At 38.3% G+C, this 13,531-nt stretch overlaps 1 protein-coding gene across 1 annotated transcript in view; it reads left to right on the forward strand.

Annotated features, from left to right (window-relative positions):
* Positions 1 to 13,531, forward strand: part of LOC146315985 (uncharacterized) — a 136,133-nt gene that overhangs the window by 1,094 nt on the left and 121,508 nt on the right. The window lies entirely within an intron of this gene.

The raw sequence follows: 13,531 nt of genomic DNA on the forward strand, positions 1-13,531 counted from the left end.
AGTGGAGATTCAGGCTAAAAATGTGGTGTTAATAACATTTTTTTTTTTGTCAACTTGGCATGTTGGGACATAAGGAGATTTGGATTACACCAGTGAAGCAGTATGGAGACATTTTGTGTTTCTATTCTGTTGTTGTTGTTGTTTTTAAATGTGAAAACTGGTCACCATTCACTTCCACTGTTTGGGAGATTCTGCAACACTGTTTTCCTATTAAAAACTCCAGCAGTGTTTTGTGGACTAAAAACCTAAACCTGACCTTCCATTGGCATGAAGGTGAGTAGACTGAATTTTCATTTTTTGGTGAACTATCCCTTTAATGAGAACTGACGAACATGCAAGTCAACAGCAGCACAAACTGCAGCCTTCAACTACAGCAGCAAGGATCATACAATTATTATTAAATTATCATTCGATTATTAAATTTACTTGCCAACTATTTTAATAATCCATTAATCAGTCTGAGTCATTTTAAAAAAATCCAAGAAAAAAAAAACAATTTTCTCTGATTCTAGCTTGTGAATATTTTCTTGTGTTTTGGTAAACTGAATATCTTTGCGTTATGGAAGACAAAACAAGACATTTGAGGATCCTGGGCTTTGGGAAACACTGATCGTCGTTTTTCACTACTTTCAGCAATTTTTATAGATTTAGCCTTACAAACATGAGGCTTCAGTAGTTGGACGGATACCTGGTGTGATTACTGTGGTCAGGGTGGACAGGTTGGCCTACTCATAACAGCAGGACCCGAGAAAACACTTTAAGGGACAGTTCACCAAAAATTGAAAATACATTTTTCCTCCCTGGCCTTTAGTGCTGTTTATCCATCTACATAGTTTGGCGTGAGTTGCAGTTTTGGAGATATCAGTCATAGATGTCTTCCTTCTCAACATTATAATGGGACTAGATGGCACTCTGCTTGTGGTGCTCAAAATACCAAAAAATACATTTGAAAAACAATTTAAAACATTGCACAGCATTGTGCATGAATAACATATTGATAGACAGTTTATCGACTAGTATTTCTGATATCGACATTTAATTGTGTAGTGGACTAGTTGTGCACACCCCAAGTAGAAGCTACTCTCTTTCTGTTGTAGAATGTACCAGAACTACTTTCTTTCTACTAAAAAGAAAATAGTTCCAACATGCAGCTGCTTTCAACAAGGTCTGTGGATTATCTTGAGTAACCGGGTCATGATTTCTGGAAAGAGACACTGGTTTAGAATTTCAAATGTACTTTTCTAGCTCTTTGAGCATCACAAGCTGAGTGCCATATAGTCCCATTATATTGGAGAGAATACAGACATCTCTATGGCTGATATCTTCAGAACTCTGCAACTCACATCAAAAACTTCTAGATGGATAAATAGCACTACAGGCCAGGGGAAAATATGTATTTTTGATTTTGGGGTGAACTGTCCCTTTAAAGCAGGAAGATGACTGACAGCTGCTAACAAGGTGGATACTGAGTTGAAACAAGGGTCAACAACTGCCTCATCTCCTGTCAGCTCTGTCAGGCAGCAGCAGAGCTGACATCTAGAAGTTAGACCTGCCCAAAATGAGAGCGCGTTTCCTGCCACAGACGTGTTGCAGCATCACATTCACCTTCATCTCTGTAGTGAACCAGCAGCAAAAACATGGTGATGATTAAAGAGACAGTTGTCACTGAGGGACATGGTGTAACAGGCTGCACACCAGAACAACTGTGATGAAGGAGCGACGCATAGAACTGCTGCTCAGGACATAGAAGTAGGACTGGATCATATGGCTTGGAAGTAATTTCTCATTCACATTCCATAAATTCTCAATTAATGGTCAGGGAAGATATTTTTGACCAAGTACCTTAATATCAATATTGAGACAGTATTGTTGGGACCCCCCCACATGATCGCCTGGTGATTTGGGTTTTTGAAGACCATACCCTCTCCCAGTCAAGCGAAACCTTTCTAATGTAGATTTCCAGGTCCTCAGTCCATACTTGAATAATGGAAAGAAATTTATAGGAGGTATTCTGGAAGAGTGAATATAGTTGAGAGACCACGATTAATCGATTAATTAATCCTGTCACAGTCTTGTCACTTGAAAAATAGGTCCAAACATGTGGATGTACGTCCGTGTGGTCCAGGTCTTTGGGCCTATTTTTAAGTCTTTCCTGTAACGATTATTTTCATTATCAATTAATCTGTTGATCATTTTCTTGATTAATCGATTCAATGTTTGGTTCATAAAATGTCAGCAAATATCGATCAGTGTTTCCAAGGGTCCAAGAAAAATAAAATATTCACATTGAAGAAGCTGTAATCAGAGAATTTTGATGTTATTTCTTTACAAATTACTCACGCTGATTAATTGATAATCAAAATATTTGGTGATTAATTTAATAATTGATTATTCGGTCAATTGTTGCAGCTCTAAATGACCTCGCTTCACTGTAATGCAGCCTTTAAATGCAGCAAAAGACAACATGTATGTCACATTAAGATATAACCATATCCAAAATCTAAAACAATATCTAGTCTTATGTCTTGATATCAATATAATATCTTCATATTGTCCAGCTCTTGTAATTATTATCTGTTCAAAAGTAGTAAAAAGCGTCACAGCATTAAAACACTCAGTGTCTGTAGATAAAGGTAAGTAAAAAGTCTGATAAGTGCCATTATCACTTCTGCCAGTCAGTCAGATTCTTTATCAATTCCCTTATTGATTGTTGATCAGTTTTCTTTGTGTGTGTGTGTGTGTGTGTCAATGCAACTGTTTTTATTATCTCTGAGTTTATTTATACAGCCCCTTTCACAAACACACAGGTCACAAGGTGCTTCACAGTTAAAGAAACAGAATCAAACAGCTGAAATAAAACAAAGATAAAACACCAGATAAAAACAGGAGAAAAAAGGCTCGACTTCTTCTTGTTGCAGTTTTCCAGCAGCATAGATGCATAAGTTTGATATGCCCAGTCTTGCCCTACCTTGCTGTGATTGGCTACTACTAGTGTGCTGCAATTGGCTGATACTCGTTGCCTCAGTGACAGTGTTTGTAACTTGAAAGATGTTTAATAATAAATTAATAGATTATAAATTCATTATTAAGTTAATCGCCAACAATTTTGATAATCGATCATCATGAGTCATTTTTTAAAATAAATAATATCCAAATTCTCTTTTCTTCTCAAATGTGAATATTTTCTGGTTTCTTTAGTCGTCTCTGACAGTAAACTGAATATCTTTGTGTTTTGGAAAATGTTGGGCTGTAATCAAGTTTGGGCTAAAAGGTTTGGTTTGGGTTCAGACAGAATTTTGTCAGGCTTGGGCCTTTTCAGGTTCAACTTTTCAGGCCTGATTAAAGTTCTAACCTAAACCCACCAAACTAGTTTTTGTTCCTAAACCTACCCGTATTTTTTTGTGCTCAAACCAATTTTGTATCTAATCCTAACCAAACTGCAACTTGAAACTGAAAATAGTAAGTCTAAAAGAATTGACAGTGACATTTAGCTTCATATGGGACACTAAGCAGTCTCCTGGTAGTCATGTGTTTGATCCATTCTTCCACCACAACTTCCTGATAAATTGCTCCCAACTGCCAGTGTATGCACTCATGATCGCAGCCAATTGGACCACAGCTGTTGTAGCCATTCACAGCACAGTAGGGTGGGATTAGGCGGAACAGTCTTGGGGGTGGGATATCATTTTGTTTGGTTTTACAATGTGCAACTGTTAGAAAACCATGGTGGCATCGATCAAAGGAACTGATAAGCTTGCAGGGATTGATCGGACAGTTTGGAACAGGTCTTGATTCCTGTTCTCATTTGCAGAGTTTCATGTATTCTTCAAATATCAGTCTGGATGTGTTTCAGCCTGAGGCTTTACTCTGTGCTGTTTAGCAGCAAATGAGCAGAATGAGCAGAGGATCCAGTTTTTCTCTCACACTTGCTGCCTTTTTTTCAATTTTTATCAGTTTCCCTTTTCATTTGTCATTTAGTAGTGCTGGATGATATGGTCAAAATCAAAAGTGACGATAATTTGACAAAATACCTGGATATGGATTATTATCAATATTGCAACAATATTTGTAGGGATGAATATAGGTGCTTCTACAAAATATGAACACAATGAGATTTGTGATCAGTAATCATCAGAAATGTGGATATAATAACTAAGTGGGAAAAGGCAAATAATATAACAGAGCAGTTTGATAAGTTCAGAAAGTGACCTCACTTTACTATAACGCAGCCTTTAACACTTAGGGTTTATGACCATCCTTGTCATACTGGCCAATCTCGAGAACTCAAAAATTCAAAACCAAAAACTTTAAATACTTTTAGTTCTCAGGAAAGAAAACTTAAAAAGACACCACTCTGATGTGGAATTGGTTAAATCTCTGGTATAAACATTTCATGATATAAATGACCCTTTTCCATACACAGAGCTAGCCTAGCTCGACTCGATTTGAGTCGGCTCGTCAGCCCAGTGGGTGAGGGTTTGCATTTCCATTACAACAGGGCTACACACTTGAAGGTGTGTCTTTTACCTGAAGACGAGTTCGAGGAGGCTCGAGTTGAGTGGCTGTATAGCAGTGGATAAACAGTGTGTTTATCCCAGAGATGTGCATGAACTGTTTCCTTAAATTCTTCACCAAAAAAAGTTGCCTGGTGTTTTGTTATTTAAATGCTTTTATCATGAAGTAGCACAAAGAGGAAACACTTTCATTTGGGGTTTCATAACCAGTAACTTAACCATGAACCTGACAGCTGAAAGCGAATATGAAACACTGAAATAAAGCAGATACCTGAAAGTACAAACAGTGACACAAGACAGAAACTACTTTTCAAAGCAGAGATTCAGTCAGAATCTACAGAAGTACTGAAAGTGGAACATAAAGAGACTTTACAAAAAAAATCTTTTTTTTTCTAGTCTCCTGCACATAGGAGTATCACAATGCTTGTTTGACGGGGAGAAAGGAGGGTCACTGCAGTTGGTGAAATGTCATTGCAGCCTGCTTGGAGGTGGGTCAGGCTCACTTTGGCCCAACTCCAGACTAGGTCCATCTTGGGTGCGGCTTGGCACAGTTCAGTGCAGCTTAGTGCAATAACAGTGGTAATAAAAATGCAAATAAGCATGGCACGGTTTGACTCAGTGCAGCCAAAAGCGCCAGTGGAAAAACCCTTAAAGAAAAGCACTGATCTAATCTCATATCATGATATCAATATAATATTGATACATTACCCAACCCAAATAATCAGTATATAAATATGTAATAAATTCCTTATATCACACTATAATGTAGGTATAAACAGATCTATGGATTGATTAATGTGTTTACAATAATATGAAACATGTCTTCATAGGACACAGTGAAGAAAAGTGTTGCCAGAACATATTCAATTAACAGACTGATCTGAAAACCTGCTGTCATTCCAGTAAGCTGTGTGTCTGAGATGCACACAGTGTTTGTACAGTCTTCATATTGGCCTGCATTTTTCATGACGAGGTGTAATTATTTGAGGAGATTGTGATCACTGCAGAAGTTCAACAGCCCTGAAATTCTGTCCATAAAAGCAGATCCAAGTCAGACTGATTACGTCCATACATACATACCACACACTGAGGCAGAATGTTGCATAAGAGCGTCACTGTGTGTGTGTGTGTGTGTGTGTGTATGTTGAAACCTGTCATCTCTGACTCACCTTATCTGTGCGAGACTGTTCGGAGTGGAGAGCCTCGGAGGGCACTGAACTGCTCGTCAGCTGGTGGCAGAGCCATGCTCCATTGAGCATGTCACATTACCTTATGATGTCAAGTTGAAGACATGGAACAAAATACAAACATACACTATCACCTGCTCAAGCACGTTACTTTGTTTTGTTGGTAGCTTCGTTCTTCTTTCTTTCCTGCCTTTTCTACATAGAATTAATGTTTTGAGTCATCGTCCAAGAGTTTTCACTTGCCAAAACTGCTTTCTTAAAATAATACAACATTTTAGTGCATGGTGCATGTATCAAATCTGCGAAAACGGATTAGACCCTTCCTGATATTTTGGTCAAAATGTGTACACAGACTGTATATTATATAGGTCGAAATCCTAGTTGGCATTGGAGTCCAGTGACTGCCTGCCTTACTGCCTTCCAGACTCCATTAACATTTTGCTCAATTTAAGAATTATAAACATCTACTCCTTCTAAAAGATCATTAATGATTTCTTATAACTCATGAACAGACATGAACTCTTTTTACAAACATTGACCATTAATTTGAGCTCTAATTAATGTGAAACGGGTGAAAAATAACACAAGGTATGGGCTAGAATAAAAGATGTAGCATTGTTGTCTGAGAAGTGAGTGTTTCAACTTGACGTTTCCTTAACCTCTGATGACATGTCATGTTGATTTTATGATTTATTACATTAGATATATTACAGATTCCTCTCTTCTATAAAAAGTTCATATGAAGTCTTCATTGTTTGGAAAATGTTTATTTTAATTCTTTTATGCTTTAAAGGTTAGGGATATGGTTGAATTTTATGATACTTTGCTTAAAAATGCTTGATTTGCAACATAATTTGGTGCTTCATCCTCACAATCATCATGTAAACCCATTTTTAAAAATATTTAAAATGAGTGAGCATTTAATAATCATGATCAAAACACACAGTCAGAATGAACAGCTGGTAAAATAAACAAAGCGACAGTATGCACTGATAGCTGTGCTTATAAAGGAATTAGTTGTTGTTTAGATTTAATGATAAAGGCTTGAGAGTCATGAGAATTTTTGGATTAGGTGCCTTGAAAAGAGCTTGAATTTCACCAGTGTTTAGGATTTAGTGGCATCAAGTTGTGAACTTTGATTGCACACACATCATCTCAGCCTCCCCTTGTGTTGAAGGAGAGCCACTGTGGCTCGCACAAACAAAACGTTCTGGGCTACTGTAGAAACGTGGTGCAACATGGTGGCCTCTGTGGAAGAGTAGCCACTAGATATGAAGAGCTCATTCTGAAGTAACGAAAACACAGCAAGTCTTATTTTCAGGTGATTATACACTAACAAAAATTCTGATTTTTTTATAGGTTGGACCTGCTGATTCCAATTTTCACTCTTTCTAGAACTATAATTGACAGAATACACAAATTGTGTAACTTTTCTTTAATGTAAAATTATTTTTGGATGTCAGGATCCCCCAGTTAGGGCTGGTTAATGTAGCCGAAGAAAGGGATATTTGGGGTCCCCTGCTGGAACTACAACCTCCGTGACCCAACCTTGGATTAACAGTGGAGGATGGATGGATGGACAAGATTGTGACAGGATTAATTAATCGAGAAAATATTTGACAGATTAATCAATGAAAATAATCGTTGTTTCAGCCCTATATGAGACTGAAATCTATAAAAGGAGACAGAGGTGCTGTTCTGTAAGGCAGAAGCAGATAGGTGATATTTTCTGCCAGTCACAGACAGAACTGACAGCTCCACTGTGGTGTCTGTGTGAGTCCTGATGAGAGAGAGGGAGGCTGCAAATCCAGCTGTTTCCTCCTCTGTCTCTGTACAGCTGAGCTCCTGCTTACTCAGCACAGTCACACTTCCATTCATACCAGCTGCTCCAGCTCCAAAGATTGTTTCTTTTCATACAAACCAGTCATCTCATAGACAGACAGACAGAGAAAAGTAGTTGTATTTCCATCCTGGTATATTTGACCTCATTAGAGATGCTGAATGGACGGGGTCTCCTGGTGGCTCAGGGGTTTAAAATGCTGACTCATGACGTCCCATCCCACGTTCCAGTCTGACTGGGACTTATATTGCATGTCAACCCCCCCCACTTCTCTCTCCTCTCATTTCCTGTCTGTTCTGTACTGCATAGTATCTAATAACAGTAAGAGATTCCTCAAAAAGAAATGCTGAATACAAATGGCAGGGGTTTTTTTTGCAGTGAAACAAGCAGAATGAAATATATCGCATGTAAATCCCTGCAGACATAGAACTGTTGGTTTTTGGAAGGCAGAAAAAACTGTGTAGTTTTTGTAAGTCCAGAGGTGATCCTCACCTCATTCCTCATATTTCAGTCAAACCTCCTGTGGATTTTACATTAACATTGAGAACACCATAAAACATTAGTGATGTTTTCTTGAATATTTTGCTCCATGTTATCGCCCTGCTTACTCAGTAGAAGTCTTCTTCTTCCTTCCTTTAGCTAATCTGGCACACCAGATGGTTTGTTACACAGAACCATCTAAAACCTGGTTGGAAAAGGGCAGGCACTTAAAAAAAACTTGGCAGGTGATTGGATACACCATTACCTCTAGCATGGGCTAACTACAACCAATCAGATCAAACTCTTCTCGAAAACATCTTTTCCATGGAGAAAACCTTTAGTGTCGTTCTTTGCTCTTTTTTCAATGAAGAAATTCTCTCCAGTTCTGATATAACTGATGCTATCACTGTCTCTATGCTAACCTCTTCAAGAGACGCCATTGTTTGTTCGACACTAGTCGCTTCCATGGATACTTCTCACTGCCGTCACTCCTGAAACCAGGCTGATTGGCTAATTGGACACTGATTGGCTGCATCACTTTTGGTGCAAGCACAAATGGATCTGAAGCCTGGCAAGATGGATTTGAATCCAGCTGCCTTGCAATGTAACACTTTTGCTGGTGCATTTTTAACTCTCTCCCTGCCAGTGTTTTTTAATTGAGTTGCCAGCCAGCCGCATTTTTGACAAAATTAACAGATTTTTCAACTCCCACAGCATATTTAATTCTATGATTATGTTAATGTGGAATAGTCACCCAAGAGAAAGAACAGATCCTCTAGTTTCAGACACAAAAACCTTTTAGTCTAACTTCATTCATTCTTGTTTTTCTAAACTCTTGAATGTGGTTGGTTGCATCAAAAAATCCACTTTTCAGACTGAGAAAACAATGTTTTTGTGAAAGAGACATTTTTAAACTGAATTCGACTTCACGTTTTTATTTAAAACAATTTTTTTGTCACAGCATATTACACGTGTAACATCACCTCACCAGGGTGACTAACGTTAGCCTTGTATACCCCCCACCCTTCAACACGAAAAACTGTCCAAGAGGCCCAGTGTGATCAGCCTCACTGTGTCCTGGCAGACCTCCACAGTGTGCAGAATTGGAGGTACACAGATGTATGCACAGAGCCTACACCCTCTGATTACAAACTGTACATCACACAGACCTGGCAAGCGGAAAGTATAATGCCAACTATAGTGCGTATGTGCACGGGCCATAGAGCACAACACACAAAATCTATTTATCAAATCGCTGATGTAGATGTAGATGTGAAAACATGCTGTTATAATCATCTTTGTTTTCAAATAATTTTTTATGAAAATGTTGGCCCTTTAAAGTTGCCTCAGATTTTCAACAACTGTGTCAGATTTTTACATTTAATCAGGCATAAAAAAGATTAGCTATACCCTAAGGACCCCTGTCTCACTTCCTGGTTTAAAAGGGGCGGGAATACTGCTCAAGCACTAGTAAACTTTCTACTTTTTGACAGATTCTGTAACTCTGTCATTAATATTAGATGTGCGTCAACCATAACATGTCAGCAACATAAAAGCTAAATAAGTATTATGGTCTAAAAATTGTCAGATTTTCCATCTACATTTAGTAAAAAATTAAATCACTAGGAGGTTGGCCCTTTACAAGATTTAATAGCCAAGAGTTCAATCTTTTAAAATATATTTTCCAGCATATTGAGTAAAAATCAAAACCCCCTCAAAATGCAGTTTGGTCCCAGGTCTCAAGAGTGATTTTCATCCACATTATGATTGTTTATCAAAAATTTCATTGTGTTAATATTTTGTGAAAGCACCAGCAGTCCTTCCTACAGTATTGTTGCAGTATCAATATGGAGGTATGTGGTAGGAATTTGTCCGTGGCCCAGCCTTAGATTCCCCTCAACGTGCCATGTTGTTTCCTCTCTGACCGCAGAATAGCTGTAGGTGATCTCACTCTGGTTAACACATCTTCAGTCTGAGAGAAGAAATAAACCAGTGAAATCACCTTTTTGCATGTGTTGGTTGCAGCAGAAACCCTGAGATTCTCAGTTCTTCACTTTCACATCACAAGTCAACAGATGTCCCTTCTGTCTGAGTGTTTTCTCGGCCTCCTTATTGTTCAGATGTTACTCTGTTGACTAAGAGCACACAGGATTTCTCAGAGGGTGGATTTTCTGACCGTTTCGGATCAAGTGTGGAAATCTGGGAATGTGAAAAATGGGTAGACCAACTGTATGTCGAGAGAGAGAGAGAGAGAGGGACTAGTGCTGTGGTGAGGACAGAAGACACTTCCTGCAGAGACAATAAAACAGGGACCAGCAGACAGAGAGAAGATGTTGTTCCTCTCTCTTGGAGGAGCGATAAAACACTGAGAACATGTTGGCTGTCAAGCATGCCTGTATTTATAGCTCTCTGTTATCTGCCGGCCTCTTTAAAAGGCTAGAATACACACCACGCTGAAAGTACGCACACCCTGTGTTTCTCCTGTCTGTCTCTGCCTGCAGTTGTGTCTCAGTGTGTCTGTCGCACACAGCAGTAAGCGGTGGTATGCGTGGGCTAACCAGTGTTGGATGTTTTACTGTTGAGTCATACTCGGCCTTTCACTCTGCTGCCATCATGTCTCCTGAGCTCTGTGGATCTCCTCCGAACTTCTTGTTCGTCTGCTTTTGTACAGCGGGATTTTGTTTGTATGACTGCACATGTGTCTGACTGCATGTGCTGGCATGTTCACCCCTAAATCCCCCGTTCAAACTGAAACGGAATCATTGATGATGCCGGCTTTGCATCACTTCCGGTCTAGCATCTGTTCCGCCGGCTTTGAATCAACCTCATTTATGAAAGAAACTTCTTCAGTCTTTCTAAAAAAGGTTTTGGTATCCATAATCTGAGATGAATTGGTATATTTTTGCATTCACTATTAGAATGTAAATCCCTAGAAATGTCTGCCTTTTTGAATTCTAGAAGTGCCAGAATTCCATAACTACTAGAAAAACCATGAGCATCATTTCAACCTTTGAATTCCAAACTCTATTATCTCTCATGATAAATACCAGACTAAGAGATTAATGCATTTATTCTGTTAGTTTATCTTTTTATAATTGAAATAACTCCAAAATTAAAAAAAAAGATATATTTCTCAATATGCTGCCATTACCTGTAGTAAACTGTAATGATTGCATATATTCACAGCAGTTTTTATATAAGTTAATAACTATCAGTGATCTGATTCAAATTTTAGATTAATCTAGAATTACTCAAAGTGAGAAACAGTTAAATGTATTTTATTAGATTATAAACATCTTATTTTAACATTAATAATAACAAAATTCCACCTATCACAAAAAATAATCACAGCCTATAGGAAAAGGCTGGAAACAAGTACAAAAAAAAAATGATGAGGAGCTGAGGAAAAAAGTCTTACAACTGTCCCTGGTCTCCCCTACTTTATTTTTAATTGAGTTTAATTAACTATTTGTATATTAATGTCAGGAAATTGCGAATTGAGACCACTTGTGAAATTTTATTGACAGAGACAATGATAGTTGCTAAGCAACCAGGATGCCTTTTCAGCTGTGCCTAAAGTAACAAGATAACCGTGGTGATTTCTGTGTGGTCATTGTGACCGCCTGTGGCTGAAACAGGTAAAAATGGTCACATTTTTGCCGCCTTTGTATAATTTATATAAAATAAAATTAATGAAAATACAGATACCTCAGCTACCAGCAGCATTGTATTTTTTAATTCAACAAAGTTATTGCACATATAAAACTTAAAACTGTCAGCATGGCCATTTGGGGGGCGCCCCTGTAGCTTGGTTGGTGGAACGTGCGCCCCATGTACTGAGGCTACTGGTCCTCTGCAGCGGCCACCAGTTTGACTCCTGCCTGTGGTCCATATAATGCATGTTGTCCCCTCTCTCTCTATTCACTTTCTTGTCCTATCTTCAGCTGTCCCTATCAAAAAGACGCAAAAAGCACAAAAAATTATCATCATGTTGGCTGTTCAAGTGTTAAACCCCCTTACAATTTTAACAAAGTTACACAATGTTTCACACAAAAAAGTCACCTCTCATTAAGGTTAGTTAAAGTCTGTGTAAAGCAATAATAATATGTGTTATGAAAGGTGTTATTAACCACCTAGTCAAAACTGTGGGTTGTCGTGAGTTGGTTTGCTTGTGGCAGGTGAACAAAATGAGCTCCAGGTCACATTCACTTGATGCTGATTTTTTTTCCTGCACTATGATTTGTTTTAGGAGCTTAATAATTTCTTTGCAGAATCATGTCAGGCTTGATGTGAATAGTTAGGCGGCTTGAAATTTTATTTGGAAATATTTGCAGTTCCATGACATTTATTTGCGTAGGTGTTGTGTTAAAAAATCCCTGATCCTCCTTTACACAGCAGGGCAGTGCTCATATCAGACGTCACTATAACTCCCATGCCAAAACAGCTTGTTAAAGGGACAGTACACACCCAAATCAAAAATCCATATTTTTTATTTCTACCCTGTAGTGCTATTTATCTAGCTACAATAGATAGTTTTTGTGTGAGTTGCAAAGTTTTGGAGATACAAGCTGTAGTGGTGACTGCCTCTCCAGTATAAGGGAACTAGATGGCACTCAGTTTGTGATGCTCAAAGTGCCAAAAAATACATTTGAAAACTCAACAGCAATGTCTGTTTCCAGAAATCATGACCCAGTTACTCAAGATAATCCACAGAGCTTGTTGTGAGCAGCTTCATGTAGGAACTACTTTCTTTCTGTGTTCACTAACTGTATCACCGAGCAGAAGGAAGAATGCATCTACTCATGGATGAGAGGCTCGTGCTTGTGACAGCATGTCAATATTAATGGCGATTCCCCTCAGCTTAGCTGCGATCTCAGACATAGTGGTGTTATTGAAACTCTCTAAGGGAAAGGTCAATGAAAATGTAGTTGAGCAATGGATGGAGTCTCGTATGTCTTCTGTTTGACATATAATGGTGTGATTTTTCATCTCATACATGCAGGGAGAGCAGAGTGTACACCACACAGAGCCATGCAGACATGATTCATTTGAGTCTTGACACTGTGTTACACTGTTGTGCTCTGTTGTTAGGTTGTGCCACTTGCCAAGTGCTCTGCAAGGAGAGACACACTTAATGCACTTCTGGGTGGTCACATTACAGTAATGTCACTTCAGCTAGTTATGACCAGGAGCTGGATTATTCATTCTAATAATAAGACAGGAATTCATTTGTTTAATCATAAAGAGTGAAATAAATTCACAGTTGAAACGAAAATAATGGCTCTTAGTTGGAAAACACAGGAGGATAACTTTGATTACTGCAACACAGAAAATGAATATTTTACAAATGATTTTCTAATGTTATCTTATTTAAAACAACATTTGGTGTAACTGTGTTGCTGTTGGGGTGAAACAGTTGGTTTTTAGAGCTGTAAAGCTTTTGCACAGTGCACAGAGCCAGGAAGAGGTTGTGATAACAAAAAGGGAAAAAAGTTAGTTCCTTAATCTAC

The sequence above is a fragment of the Lutjanus erythropterus genome, chromosome 13 (genome assembly GCF_056507025.1).
Source record: "Lutjanus erythropterus isolate fLutEry1 chromosome 13, fLutEry1.hap2, whole genome shotgun sequence".
Taxonomy (NCBI): Eukaryota; Metazoa; Chordata; class Actinopteri; order Lutjaniformes; family Lutjanidae; genus Lutjanus; species Lutjanus erythropterus.